Source organism: Equus asinus, chromosome 22 (assembly GCF_041296235.1).
Source record: "Equus asinus isolate D_3611 breed Donkey chromosome 22, EquAss-T2T_v2, whole genome shotgun sequence".
In the NCBI taxonomy this organism is placed as follows: Eukaryota; Metazoa; Chordata; class Mammalia; order Perissodactyla; family Equidae; genus Equus; species Equus asinus.
Genome location: NC_091811.1, coordinates 66,901,464 through 66,915,165, shown reverse-complemented (window position 1 = coordinate 66,915,165; position 13,702 = coordinate 66,901,464).

The following is a 13,702-nucleotide window of genomic DNA, read 5'->3' as shown; positions in this document are numbered from 1 at the left end:
AGACATGCAATTCAGTTAACAAAACAAAACAAACAAGCAAAAAACTGTGAGCCACACAAAACACATCCGTGGGCTGGATCTGGCCTCTGGGCCACCATTTTGCATCATCTGCTTCAGACACAGCTCACCCACTTATCTACTGCTTCCCAGAGGCCTGGAATAACAGCTGCAGGATGGGCTGGTTCTAGGCAGTGGTGCCTACCCCTCACATTTATAGTCTATGCCTGTAGCGTGATTCCAGCCTTCAGAGTGGTGTTCTCGCCTCTGGTCCCCTCCATTTAGGTGCCTTTTCCTCTTCCCTTTTCCCTCTTAGACAATGTTTTCTCCCTCACTTCTAAGCTCAGCTCACTCTCTGGCACTGTCATCATCTCACAGTCAAGTGAAAAACTTCCTAGCCCATCCCTGGCTTTACAAACCCCATCCTTTACACCTTAAAATGAATTGGAGTGGAGTGGGGGGCATTTGCTGGAGAAAATTCAGGGAATTCCTATTTGCAAATGAGGAATCTGAGGTCCAGCTGGGTCAGGTAATTTGGTAAGTGAAGAGGATGCAGTTGGGACCCAGATTTGTTCCTACTCCAACATCCTCTGCTCAGAGCCTTCCTGTTTCGCTAGAGCACTGTGAACTGAGCAGGTTCCCCTGGGAGACCTGGGGTGTCACCTTTTACCTTGAAATTTCACAGAACTTTTGCTCTCTATTCCACAATATATTTTTATTTGTCTTAACGAAGAATAGATTTTTCCCTTTAGGTAAAAACAATGCTTCAGAAAAATGTGCTATACCATTCTAAGTCTTCTTACTCCCCTGGCTCTGACCAGCACCCCGGGGGCACGTGCACACCTGGCCAGGAGGCCTAGCGCTACTCATTGCTGACATCAGTGCCCAGCCCCTCCCCCCACCCAGACTGCCGGCAATCACCCCCTCTTATAGAAGAGGACCCCGACCTGGGGCTCATGAATCTTGTCCAGGGTTCATAGTGCTGAAGACAGCAATGGTCTCTGTGTAAATTTCCATTAAAAAAATTAATAAAATGATTCATTGATTTTTTTTTACCATTAAAAAAACAATTCAAAGCCTCCAAAAGTGAGTTAAGTTTTTGTTTTTTTATTCTTTTAGACCAGATAAGTGAGCCCAAGGCACAGCCACTCAAGTCATGCTGTCAGGGAAGGGTGATACCCCTAGCCAACAGTGCGGCTGACCCCTGGCTACCGCAGGGCGTCTGACCCCTGGCCACTGCGGTGCGTTTGACCGCTACACAGTTTGACAACGTATTCTTTGTCATCTACTGTTTACCTTTTAGTCATAGTGGACCATTAGGTAAAAAAAAAGAGCATTGAAATTAAAATCAACGGGGAGCTGTAACATTGCATTAGATTATATTAATTCAGCAAATTCATCATAAGAGTCTTTTCATCAGATTCATAGGTTACACACATGTGATCAAAATCTTATATACTGCACCAAGATGCCTCTAATGCTTTTTAAAAAAAGATCAATGTGAAAAACATAGAGCAACTTTTACACCAAATTTGGCTTCTATCTTAATGGGAACAAAGACCTTGCATATCTGAAACATGATATTTGCAGAGATGTGCTTAGAAATAGCAGCCTAAGACTTTCTGTCCTATCAGATATGTGAGATGGGGAAAACAAACCCATTCTAAAATTTTACTGGCTAATTTTTATAGCTCAAATGTTAACAATATGAGCGTCAGACTTTGAAAAAAATTCCATCTATTTTCACATTGTAATTTTAAATTTCAATCTACATTTTAAAAAAATGTTTACTCCTCCAACAAAACATGTCACTTTAAAATATATTTTCAACATATTATATTCTTATATAATTTAAAGGAAATTAAATAGCTCGTGCCACTTATTACCTAATGAACTGGAAAAATAAAATTTATCTTTACATAGATGAACATTATGACATTTAAAACTAACTTCAACAATACAATATTTAAAACGGAATTTTTTCAGAAAATTACTTTTTTATCATATGCTACACAGAGTTTTTTTAGAGGAATTTCTTAAGATTATGAATTAATTTGAAAATGGTTTGGAATTTGGAGACATTTTGCTAAGTCTGCTTTCATGTAAATTCATGTGACATGGGGCACCTACTCTTTAAAAGTTTGCTGCTTTGGAATAAACACCCAAAGAAATGATTCCCAAATGATAGAGTCCAACCATAACAGGGAAACATTTGGAGGTAGTGAAACCTTTTCATCAAACTGTTTTAATCTGACTACATAGGGGAGTATCCACTTGCCAAGTGATGTGGCTTATTATGTTTTTTAGGAGATTAGCCAAAGCTTCAACTGAGGGATCCGTATTACACATGCAGGATGCCATGTTACAGATAGAGGATGTTGACACTCTGTAAGCGTACAGAGTTTAAAAAGGAAATATTTAAAACCAGTTCCTGATGTTTAACTGCTCAGCCAGATTAAAGATATGCACAGGTGAAGGATTTATGAGGAAATTTTCTTGTAGAGAGCTGATGTTAGGCTGAGCCCCACTCCCTCCTCTACCCTCAAGGCTCCGCCCTGAGCCTGACTAAAGTCGGTGAAGAGGTCACCTGCTCTTCTGCAGCGGGGGCCAGAGATGCATGAATGTCCCCCTTAGAGCTGGCCCGTGGGAGAAAGCCAGCGTCGGGTCAGCCAGAGGGCTTCCTACAAGGCTGGAAGCAACAAAAAGTTAGAAGGAGAAGTTGGATGTCTACCGGTTCCAGGAGTTGGAAATGACTCCCCAAACTCTAGAAAGGCAGTCAGCAGACGTGTCCTGGAAAGGGCCAGAGAGCAAATATTTCAGGTTTTGAGGGCTGTTTGGTTTGTGTTGCGACTACTCAACTCTGGTTGTAGCTCACAAACAGCCGTAAATAAGCCACAGACAAATTGGTATGCCTGTGTTCCACTAAAACTCTGTTAAAAAAAAAAACAGGTAGGGCACTGGATGTGGCCCACGAGCCGTACTTGACCAGCTGTGTCCTGGACACATCAGCCTGGGGCAAAGGAGGAGAGCAGAGCAGAGCCCAGCTACGGAAAAGTCCACGAAGGTCAAGTCTACTTCAACACCCTGCAGGGGCTGCAGAACGCAAAGCCAGCTTACACGGCCACCAGAGCACTTGAGAACTTCCCCACTCCTCGCTTCCCTCCTTCCCCACTCCTACCTTGGAGAAACTGGAAACTGGCCAGTGAGCTGGGGAGGGACAGAGGGAAAGCGAGAGGAAGAGAAATAGAAGGAGCAGCAGCACCCTTTCCCCCAGCAAACTTGCAGCCTGAGGACTACGGAGCTCGGAGGGGAGAGAATTCCATATTCTGAATTGAATCTCCAATTCAGAGGTCTTGGGCTGAACACACTTAGTTTCTGAACTGAGACTATATTTACAACTTAGAATGACAATAGATAGACCCGTTTACTACCTGAGAGTTGGGAGAAAATTCATGGGGCCGAAGAAGACAAAAATAAAATTAGATGTTGCTTCAATCACACTTGCTTTTTCAAAACACTGAAGACATACACAATCACAGAGTCGAGCATTTTCTTTTCTTGGCTGAAGGCCTCAGCTATAATGGAAAAACAAATGGCAAGTCACCCATCTCAATTGCTTTTCACGAATTCTTGACACAGAAGCTAGCCAAGAAGGCAACTCGGCCGTGTTACCATTATTGGCTCCTTGTCATATCCAGTTTCTCCAACTGCCCACAGCAGATATTTGATTATAGAAGATCTTCGGGGATTCTTTTGTCCTTCAAAGAGAATCATGTGTAATTTATGGCTCCCTTCAAGTAATGTGCACACACCCACTCAGATGCATCTAACTCTTCAGCAGGAGCACATTTCTCAGGGAACTTCTGCCTTCCCAAGGGTCCTGTCACGTGGGAGAACAGTGAGGCATGGCACCCATGGAAAACCCATTCACCGCCTGCCCTTCGGAGCAATGCCTAAGTACTTGGGGTGCCGGTCAGTTCATTAGTGGCTCTTGGATCGCTGCCTGACAAAGCCAACCAAATTAGCAAAACCCTTATGCTGAATGGGGCCCGTGGGGCATTTGTGGAGGTCAGCTGGGAGCACTTGAGTGGGAAGCTTAATTCATTCTCTTTAAAACTGGTTCTCAGTTTTAAAATTGACCAGCACAGCCAGCAGTATGGGAATCTATCCGGCTTTTATTAAAGATGAAGAAGAAAGTTTTGTTTGTTTTCCATTTTCTAAGCTAAAAAGTATTTTAAAAGAAACAGCACCCGCATCTGTTGACCTTGGCGACTCTGCTGTGAATGTTACAACATAAGGTTATCTAACCCACGCTTCACAAAATGCATAACTCCCTCGACATCGTTGTTTCCGACTATTATCACACAGACACTCTTTTGCTCAATAATGGTGTAATTCCGTTTAATTATGGCATTTCCCAGTTTTTGACTAGTTGCTAACTCTTTATGCTTGATTACAATGGAGTTTTCTTCTAAGCCTATTAGCTGCTACCAGGGAGCATGGGTGTGTGACTACCGCCGAGGTCGTATAGTTCTTAGTGGAGTGTAAAGCACATCATGTTTACTTGGCTAGTTTTTCTTCTTTTAAAATTCCACCACATCCACCTTAAAATAGTGATGGGAAGAAAGAGACAGACGAAGTTGATGAATCTTGGTTGACTGCCAACTCCACTCACCATTTTATTTTTGAGGATTTTACATTTGTGTAATACCAATTATCCACCTAGAGTCGGTAGTGACGTTAATCAGGATCTACGTCTCCTCTTTTTCTTGCTTTTCTTAGCAACTCATTGTTATTAGAATTAAAAACTCTCTTAATGTAGGTTGGATTTTGTCTTCAAAAGGGTGAGCTGTGTGGGAGATTGTCAGAGTGCCATTTTCAGGTTTGGGTCTTAAAGACCACTTTTGGTGAAAGAAAAATTAGATAAGTATTCGACATCTCACACTGTTCATTCAACATTTCTTTCTTCTTTTTCATTCAACAATTACTTATGGAGAGCCCACCGTGTTTGAGAAAATGTCTTAGGCACTGGGCTATAGCAGCGAGAGACAAGGCCAAGAACAATATCAAAGGGTGATAAAAGCTGTGCAGAGATGGAAACTAGGATGCTGTAAGAGAGTGACTAGGTAGCAAATTTAGAGTGGGTGGTCTAGGAAAGGCCTCTCTGAGAGGGGAATGAAAGTTGATCTGGATGATGAGAAACAGCAATGCAAAGATCAAGGAAGAATAAACACATTCCAGACAGAGAAAAGTGTTCATGCACAGGACCTACAGCAGGAACAAATTTCAGGGAGCAGAAAGAAGCTCAATGTGGCTGAAGCCTTGTGGGTGATGTGAAGGTGCTGAGAGAGAGCAGAGAAGAGGAGGTGAGGGTTCTACAATGAGGGGTCCCAAGAAGAGGTAAGAACTTGGATTTTATTCCAAGTTTTATAGGAAGGGGGACGGGGGATGTTTAAGTCGGGAGAATAACGTAAGCATAACCTGATCTGCATTTTTAATATTGTGTGCTGGCTGCTATAGGAAGAGTGGATTGGAAGGGGACAAGAATGGAAAATCAATACAGAAATTCTTATGGTCCTCCAGGCGAGAGAGAGAGGCATCTTGGATTAGGGTGGGAGTGAAGATGGAGAGCAATGGAAGAACTCAGGATAGGCTCTGCAGCAGAGCTGATGGGCCTTGCTGAGGGATTGAGGTAGGAGTATGAGAAATAGAGGGAACAAGAATAATGCCTAGATTTTTGTCTCGAGCAACTGGGTAGTATGGTGGTGCCACTTACTGAAATGGAGTCTACAGAAGAAGAGCAGAGTGAGGAGGTTGGCAAAGAATAAAAGTTGTTTTAGACATGTTACATTTGAGATATCATTTGGACACCAAAATGGAGGTGTCTGGTAGGCAGATAAATTTGGAGAAGTCCATGCTGGAAATAAGTATTTGGGGATTATCAATATAAAATGACATTTGACGCCGTGAGGAGAGATAAGGTCACCAAAAGAGAGAAGGACAGAAGAAAAGTGAAGGGGAGGCTCAAGTTCAAAGGCCCTGGGTTGGTCTGTTGTTTAGAATAAGAAGAAAGAAGATCCATCAAAGAAGTCTGCAGAGAAGCAGCTGGCAAAGTAGGAGAGACATCAAGCAAGCATGGGGCCACAAAAGCCAGAGGAAGAAAGTGTTCGATGAAGAACCTACAGCTGTGAAGATGCCAAGTAGGGTAAGGCAAGAGGGGTGACCATTATAATCAGCAGCACAGAGGGCCTGGTGAACAATTCAAGAACAGTCTCAATAGGGAGGCGGGGTCAGAAGTTCAATGAAATGGAGATGAAGTCCATAACTACAGGCAACTTACTCAGGTAGGACATTTCCCTGAGACAAGGAGCAGAGTAATAGGGAAGTAGCTGGAGGGTAATTTTTTTCTTAACAAATATTTATTGGCCGAGTGCTAAATGTAAGCCACTATGCTAAGTACCACTGAAGAATAGAAAGATAAGTACTGCCTAATGCATGCTTCAGAAAGTCTCACAGTGTGGGGAGAGCACTGGGAGAAGAGTAACTGCCTGTATTTGTTATCTATTGCCATAATAATGCTACATAACAGACTGCCCCCAAATGCAAACACTGTAAGCCTTTCTTATTGCTCCGAAGCCAGCTGGGAGGTCCTGCTCATCCGGGTCTGACTCAGCTCATCTGGGCTGGGCTTGCTCACGTGTCTATGCTCAGGGCCCTTCTAGTGCCGGCATCTTCATGAGCACTGGGGCTGCACATCCATGAGGCTGGCCCTGTCCACCATTTGGAAGAAGACCATCTGCCAAAGAAGAGAACGAGGCGAGCAAAGAGGAACAGAGATAATTATCAAAAGATCTTAACACCACCACTGAGCCTGAATCCAAACATGCCTGGAGGCTTCCATCCTAGACTTCCTCATAATGGACAACCCAAATTTCCCTGCTGTTGAAGACAGTCTGAATCGGGCTCTTCCACTTGCAAGCCAAAGGGCTCTGACTAATACGTTCAAGGTTGAATTTTTAGACCTTAAAAGAAAATTAATATCCACTGATGATTTAATCAAAGAGATATTTTTAAAGGGAGATTTTAGGAAGATTGGCTCTCACAAACTGGCTGGAAGAGATGAGCATCCGCTGAAAGAAAGTCCAGCTGGCGAGAATTGCATGATTTAGGTCCTGGGGATAAAAGGAGCATCCCACCTCCCTGTCCCCCTTGGCACTGCCCCCAGTGCAGCGGGCCAGTTCTTTAATGCCAGCGACCCTTCCGATGAGGGCAGCCACATCTTCTGATCGCTAAGCATCTTGATTACCACCCCTGCCCATACCTGTGCTGCAATGTATTTTCAATAAAGTGAAATTGCTTAGAAATAGTTTAGAATGCTGTCTTCTGTCTGCCTATGACGGGTGACCTCAATTATCTCCCCCTTGGATACCAAGATGCAACAGAAATAAGCTTGCCTGAATCCTGGATGAGCTGGCTCCCCAGGAGAGGGACTGGCTTCTCTGGCTCTTCTTCTCTGACCTCGTCGTGCTGAAATCATCAGAGCAGAGCCCACCAGCACTCACATGGCAACAACGTCCAGGCTATCAAAGACACAGACAGGAAGACGACCTCTGGCCACAAGACGCCAAAAGCAGACAGACAAGGAGGGAGCCAGGGAGATGCCATGGAGAAAATGGAGATCTGACAAACTGCAAGAATTATGTTGGCAATGCATAATGCACCTCTGAGTCAACTTATATTACTGGCAAAATCCATGGCCTGTGGAATGCTCAGGCCAGATGGCTGCTCCCCACCACAAACACCTCCCCTACCCACTGGTCACCACTCACTGGTCACCATCCTCCTCCATGTGATTGAGAACTGGAAATTCTCCTGATGGCTGAAGAAATTAAACACGTATATCCAGGATTCAGAAAACTAAACCATAGCAGCTCAGACAAAAGCTTAACATTTTTTTTAATCTGGTGTTTTATGCTAACAATTTGTGAGAATTTTGCACTCCTCTCCATGATATAGCTACAACTGATTCACATAAAAATAATCTCCCTGTCTCCCCCACCAATATTTGAATAAATTGATACCGCAGGAAGATGTCACGTCTTTGCAAGGATCACCCTCAACACTACATTCCCACAGATTATGCTTCCATATGACCTCACCCCACTACTTCTCAGCTTTTAAGTCAACCATTTCCAGTTCTCTTAACCCACAGACACTTCAGTCCTTTAAGTTTTTCCATCCTTTTCCTCCACAGCCCATTCAAACTTACCACTGCCCTTAAACCACGGTGCTCAAAAATTCATGGTAGGACTCCAATAAGATGCTCTTTAAAAAGGTCCATATTTATAGCTGCTTCCTCTCCCCCTCTTATTAGTACACTCACTGCTTGTTTGTACATCTGTACTTCCTGGAAAAGAAAGAAAATACTTAATAATCAAGTTAATTAGTATTACTGAGCCTCTCCACTAAAGACTCACATATCCTTGCACGGAGAAATCAGGATGAGATCCAGGAAATCAGGAGCATGTGCATAAGGGGAACAACCAAATGGTAAGTTTCTCACACCAGCATCTGTCCTGCCGCCTCGCCTCTACCTGGAGGCAGGCGCACCTGTCCCCCACCAGAGTGAGAGAGCGCCCCAAGAAGTCTGCTTTCTTCCCCGCCCTGTGCTGGACCTTCCTGCCCGGCCAGGCCCACACTCGCATTTTCCAGCCTGTTCTGATGCCTCCCGCTCTGGACCTCTCCTCTCAGCTGCTCGCCCTGACCTGCCCCCTCTGTCCAGTGCCCAACATTATAGCTTCACTCATACTAGAATTGGTTCCCAGAATTGCGCTCAGCCCTCAAACTACATTCTCTTTCAGTTCCTCCGGAGAATGTCCCAGCACAGTCCGGCACGTCCTCCAGACAAATCTCAGGCTGGAACTCGCCCGTGAGATTGAGGTTCCTGCTGGGATGGCCCCCGCCCCTGAGGAGGAGAACTGGACAGTGGTCCGGCAGAGTCTCCAGCATAATTTGAAAGGAAGTGGTTTTGTCCAGGTATATATAGTTGAATTTGAATGATGCAACTATGACAGAACTCCACCGATTATAGTTCCAGAATTGGAAGCATACAAAGGTCTGGAAGAATCTGGATAGAAACTAGGAAAGAATAAGCATAGAACATATATGAGAAAGCAAGCCTGTGTGTCTAAGTTGTACATGGAAATTTTTATTTGTTTATAAAGAAAAAGTTTCTGATTCTCAGGCCAAAAAACAAGGAGAAGGAGTAATTCAGAGCATGAGTGTCTTTCTTGGAAAAAACCTTTAAATAAAACTTCTTTGCTATCCAGAGGCCAGAGTAGATCAGTGGCCCCCAAATCTGCTCGATTATCAGAATCCAAAGAAAAATTTAAATGCAGATCCCAGACTTAATGAATCAGAATCTCATGAGAGAGAGCCAGGAAATCTTTTTTTTAAAAAAAAAGATTGGCACTTGAGCTAACATCTCTTGCCCATCTCCTCCCCCTCCCTCTCCCCACCCCCCGCCTTCTTCTCCGAAAAGCCCCCAACCCATAGTTGTATATTCTACTTGTAGGTCCTTCCAGTTGCAGGTCCTTCTAGTTGCGGCATGTGGGACACCGCCTCAGCACGACCTGACAAGTGTGCAAACTCAACCACTCGGCCACTGGCCGGCCCCCAGGAAATCTATTTTTAAAGCACTGACTGTTTCTGGGGATTGGCCAGGTTTGGGAGCCACTGTCGAGGATGACATCCTATGGTGCCTTCCAGAGCTGAGATTGAACTCTTTGTTCTCTGAGGCCGGTCAGTAGCTACAGTTTCTCTCTTGCTATATTGAACTTTTAAATAATAATCTCTGTTTTTGATCAAGCCTAAAGTCCTACACTTTGATGTGTATTAGCCCAGCTCATAACAGCTCTTACTTCTGCAAGAATTTCCCAATCTATAGGGAGGGCACCTAGCAGACCTTTTCATACGATAGGACCAAATCCTCTGGCCTCAGTTTAGTGGAACAGAAATGTTCCAGGCTGAGCAAATCAGAAGCCCAGGCCCCCAGAAATCTGGAATTGGGAGCAAGAAAGACATTTAGTCTTTCGGTGTCGCTAGGCCTTGTGGACTGGGAAGCTGTTGGCTGCCATCTTCCACTGGACCAAGTAGCAGGAAAAGCTGTTCCCCAAGAAAAAATGCAGCACACACACAGGAAGACACAGAGCAAGAGTCCAGAGAGAGCGTTCTCTGGGTCCCCAGGAGGTCTCCACACACTTGGATCCCCAGCAGGTTTCCAGACTTACCCAACCTTCCCAAGGCCCAGCTGCATTCCAGCCATGGGGCTCCATAAGCCACCCCTCCTCCTTATAATTAATTTTGTTATTTTTAAGCCAGCTCGAGATGTAACTTGCAGCAAACGATCTCCCTACTGTGCCGACTCACACTTGATAATGACTTCTTATGGAGACGAAAGGATCCACATGTCCCCCTGTGGTGACTGACGTCATTCTTCTTCCAACTGTAACAGTTCAGAGGACATATGACAACTCCCTCTACATCTGAAGATCTGTATATACCATGTATCTATGCATACTGAAGTGACTGAAAAAAGTCAACTATTTTCTTTATCAATATGGAAAAATACATCCCAAACACGGTCTGGGACAAAATCATTTTGTAAGATGATTTACAACCTTCTTCTGGGAAAAAATTAGCATTCCTGAACAAAAAGGCTTGAACAATTTTCTGATAATCTTTAATTAGCTTAAGACCTCTTCTGAGAACTTGTACCCCGGCTCTCAGCCGCCTGTTTGTCAGGAATCAGATGGCATTTCACCAGACGTTGCTTGTTCGTATATCCAGTCAAAGATCACCTGGCCATCTCTCTTCCTGTAAAACACTCCGACCAGAAGGGAGTCTGACTGGCCTGTGAGAGCTTTTTGCTTGCAGCAGATGTGGAATAAAATGTTGACATCAGCTTATAACAAGATTGTCCGAAAAATGTTTAAATCATTTTGTTGGGTCTTTATAAAGACCATTTTTTTTGATCACTGCTGGAGTTTACATTGGCCAATTGGCCATGACTCTGCTTTAGACGAGCTTTTTCTTGCTTTGTTTGAAAAGATCCGATTCAGCTTTGATGATGGGTTAGAATATCGGCTCTCCTTTTAGAGCTGTTCAAAATCTGGTTGCTGTGGTATTTGAAATGCCTCAGCATTTTGCGTAACAATTCTGCCTCCACAGCTCTCACCTTTCTCCTTGCTCAGCTAGACCATTGTCTGGCACCTGATATAACTTATTCACTCCTCCCAGAAAAATCTTTTCAGTTTTTTCTTTTTCTTTCTGGCATTACTTAGATCCTGATTGCAGGGCATATTCCAAAACAACATCACTATCCTTTTCTCTTGTCAACGTATGCGCATGTCCATTCGTTAGTTCAAATCCTTGTTGGTACCCACTCTGTGCAGAGCATCCTTTGCACTGTCTGTCCTTCAGAAGCTAATGGAATAGGGGAAAGAGAAAGGAAGCTCAGTCATGCAGCAAATCCACCTCACGATTCAGGATCACAGTACACTTCAACCCACACCAGATGGCATCAAAGAAAATTTTAGAACAGCAAAAATAAATGTATCACTGTGCTGAAATCGTTCACAGAAGCACTTAACAGACATTGAACTGTATGACCCACAGCAGTTGGCCCAGGGCCCGTTCCTCATAGTCTATCTCCTGTAGCAGGTGCTTCCTTCAAATCTCTTCCCTCCCATCCCAGTTCCAGCAACGGGTTGACTTTTCCTTCTCTCTCTCAACCTCCTTACCTTGGTCTAACATCCCAAACTAAGCCTGTCCTTTCAGGAGCAGCTCCAGGCCCTTGCAGCCAATCAAGGTTTGTGGAGGCTCCACAGCTCTACTGTCCTGATGGGCGTAAGTCCAGACCCAGAAGGTGTCCCGTCAACCAAATGTCCTTCCTTTTAACCAGGGGGCCAAGGTGGGGGCAGCAAGACTGTTTATACTCACAGAACAGTGACTCTGTCTCTGGTGTAGCTGTAATATGATACAATGTGGGATGAGGGCCATGCACATGTTTGAAGGTACCAAGGGCATGGAGAAGAGTGACATCCCACGGCTATTTGTGAGGGTTAATCAGCTTTCATGGGACAATGGGTGGAAATGAACCCAAAGTTGACACATCAGTCATCTAGACCCCATGAAGCCTGACTACCACAGAGAACAAGACCAGAACTGGCAGACCAGGCCTGCCTTCCTGACACTCTGCAGCCCAGCCAGAGCCATTCCATCTGCACTTGTCTCCAGATATCCCAGGCAATCTGCTGAGAGAGTTGGCCGGGCTTGCCACGGGCCAGCACAATGGTACTGCACAAAGCACAGAAGGGTTTCCACTGGTGTCCTTGCCGCACAGCAAACCCACCTGAGCGGAGAAGAGTTAGCACAGCAGCCCTAGGACCTCCTCTCCTTGGAAAGCTCTGCTTGCAAGGCTGCCCTTTGCCTGACACATGGGACTTGGATCTCGGGACAGTTCCCACCATTCTCAGGACTGGTAGGAGTGGCTCACCGTGCTGAACTGTTTGTGCAAACCATGTGGTCCATACTGAACTCCTGCTTTCTTTCCAGGAGCCTGGAATTTTAGTGTGTGCTGGGGAAAGCAGGCTGACGTGACCAGTCTCCACTAAACCCTGGGCACTGAGTCTCTAACGGCTTCCCTGGTCACTACTCACGGCTGGAGACATCGTGTGCATCCTGAGCAATTCCAGTGGAGAGGACTCTTGGAAGTGTGTGCCTCGTTCCCCCGACTTCACCCTGTGTGCCATCTCTCTGCCAAAATTGCTTTTAATCCTTTGCTGCAAGAAACTGTAGCTATGAGCACTACCACGTACGGCATCCTGAGAGTCCTACCAGCAAATCTCTGAACCTGGGATGGTCCTGGGACTCCTGACCCACAACCCCGCCCATGCATGCAGGCTCATCCCATTACTCTCCTGCCCTTGCTCACTCTGCTTCTTTCTTTCCTCAAACAATCCAGGTTCTTTCCCGCCTCAGGGCCTTTGCACTTTCCATCTGCCTGAAATGCTCTTCCCTGTCTCTTCTTATGACTCATGTTCAGGTCTCAGCTTATATGTAACCTCCTCAAAGACCCTCTCTGACCACCACCAACTGGTATCACCTCCCACGTCGCCTGTTTGTTTACTATCTACTGATCTTCCAGCTGTAATTGTCTTGTTTATTCACTTAAATACAATTAGACTGCCGTTCCATAGGGTGTGGGACCTGTTTATCTTGTTCACAAGATATTCCTAACGTTTATGACACAGAAAGAATTCTTCTGTATCTGTTGATAGATTAAACCAATACATCTCTGCATTCAGATCAAAATTTCCAAGCGGGGAGGATGGGAATCTTAGAAATCCATTCCAGCATCTTCCATCCTATTGGAAGTCCCTTTTATGCACAATAGACTTCCTTTTTTAAAAAAGAGAAGAAAAAGCTGTTTTCTTTGTGTGTATGTGTCCTGTCAATGCGAATTTTAGCAATTCTCCTGAGACACTGCAAACGTTTTAGTTCAAACAGCTGGCTGTAACTGACCTGCACGGGTGTTTCTCCATGAGACCCGGGAATTAGCGACAATCCTGCTTGCTAGCGGTGGGAACTCAGACTCTGGTGAGGCAGTGCTCTGTCGACAAATCTCAGAACAGTTACTCCCCAG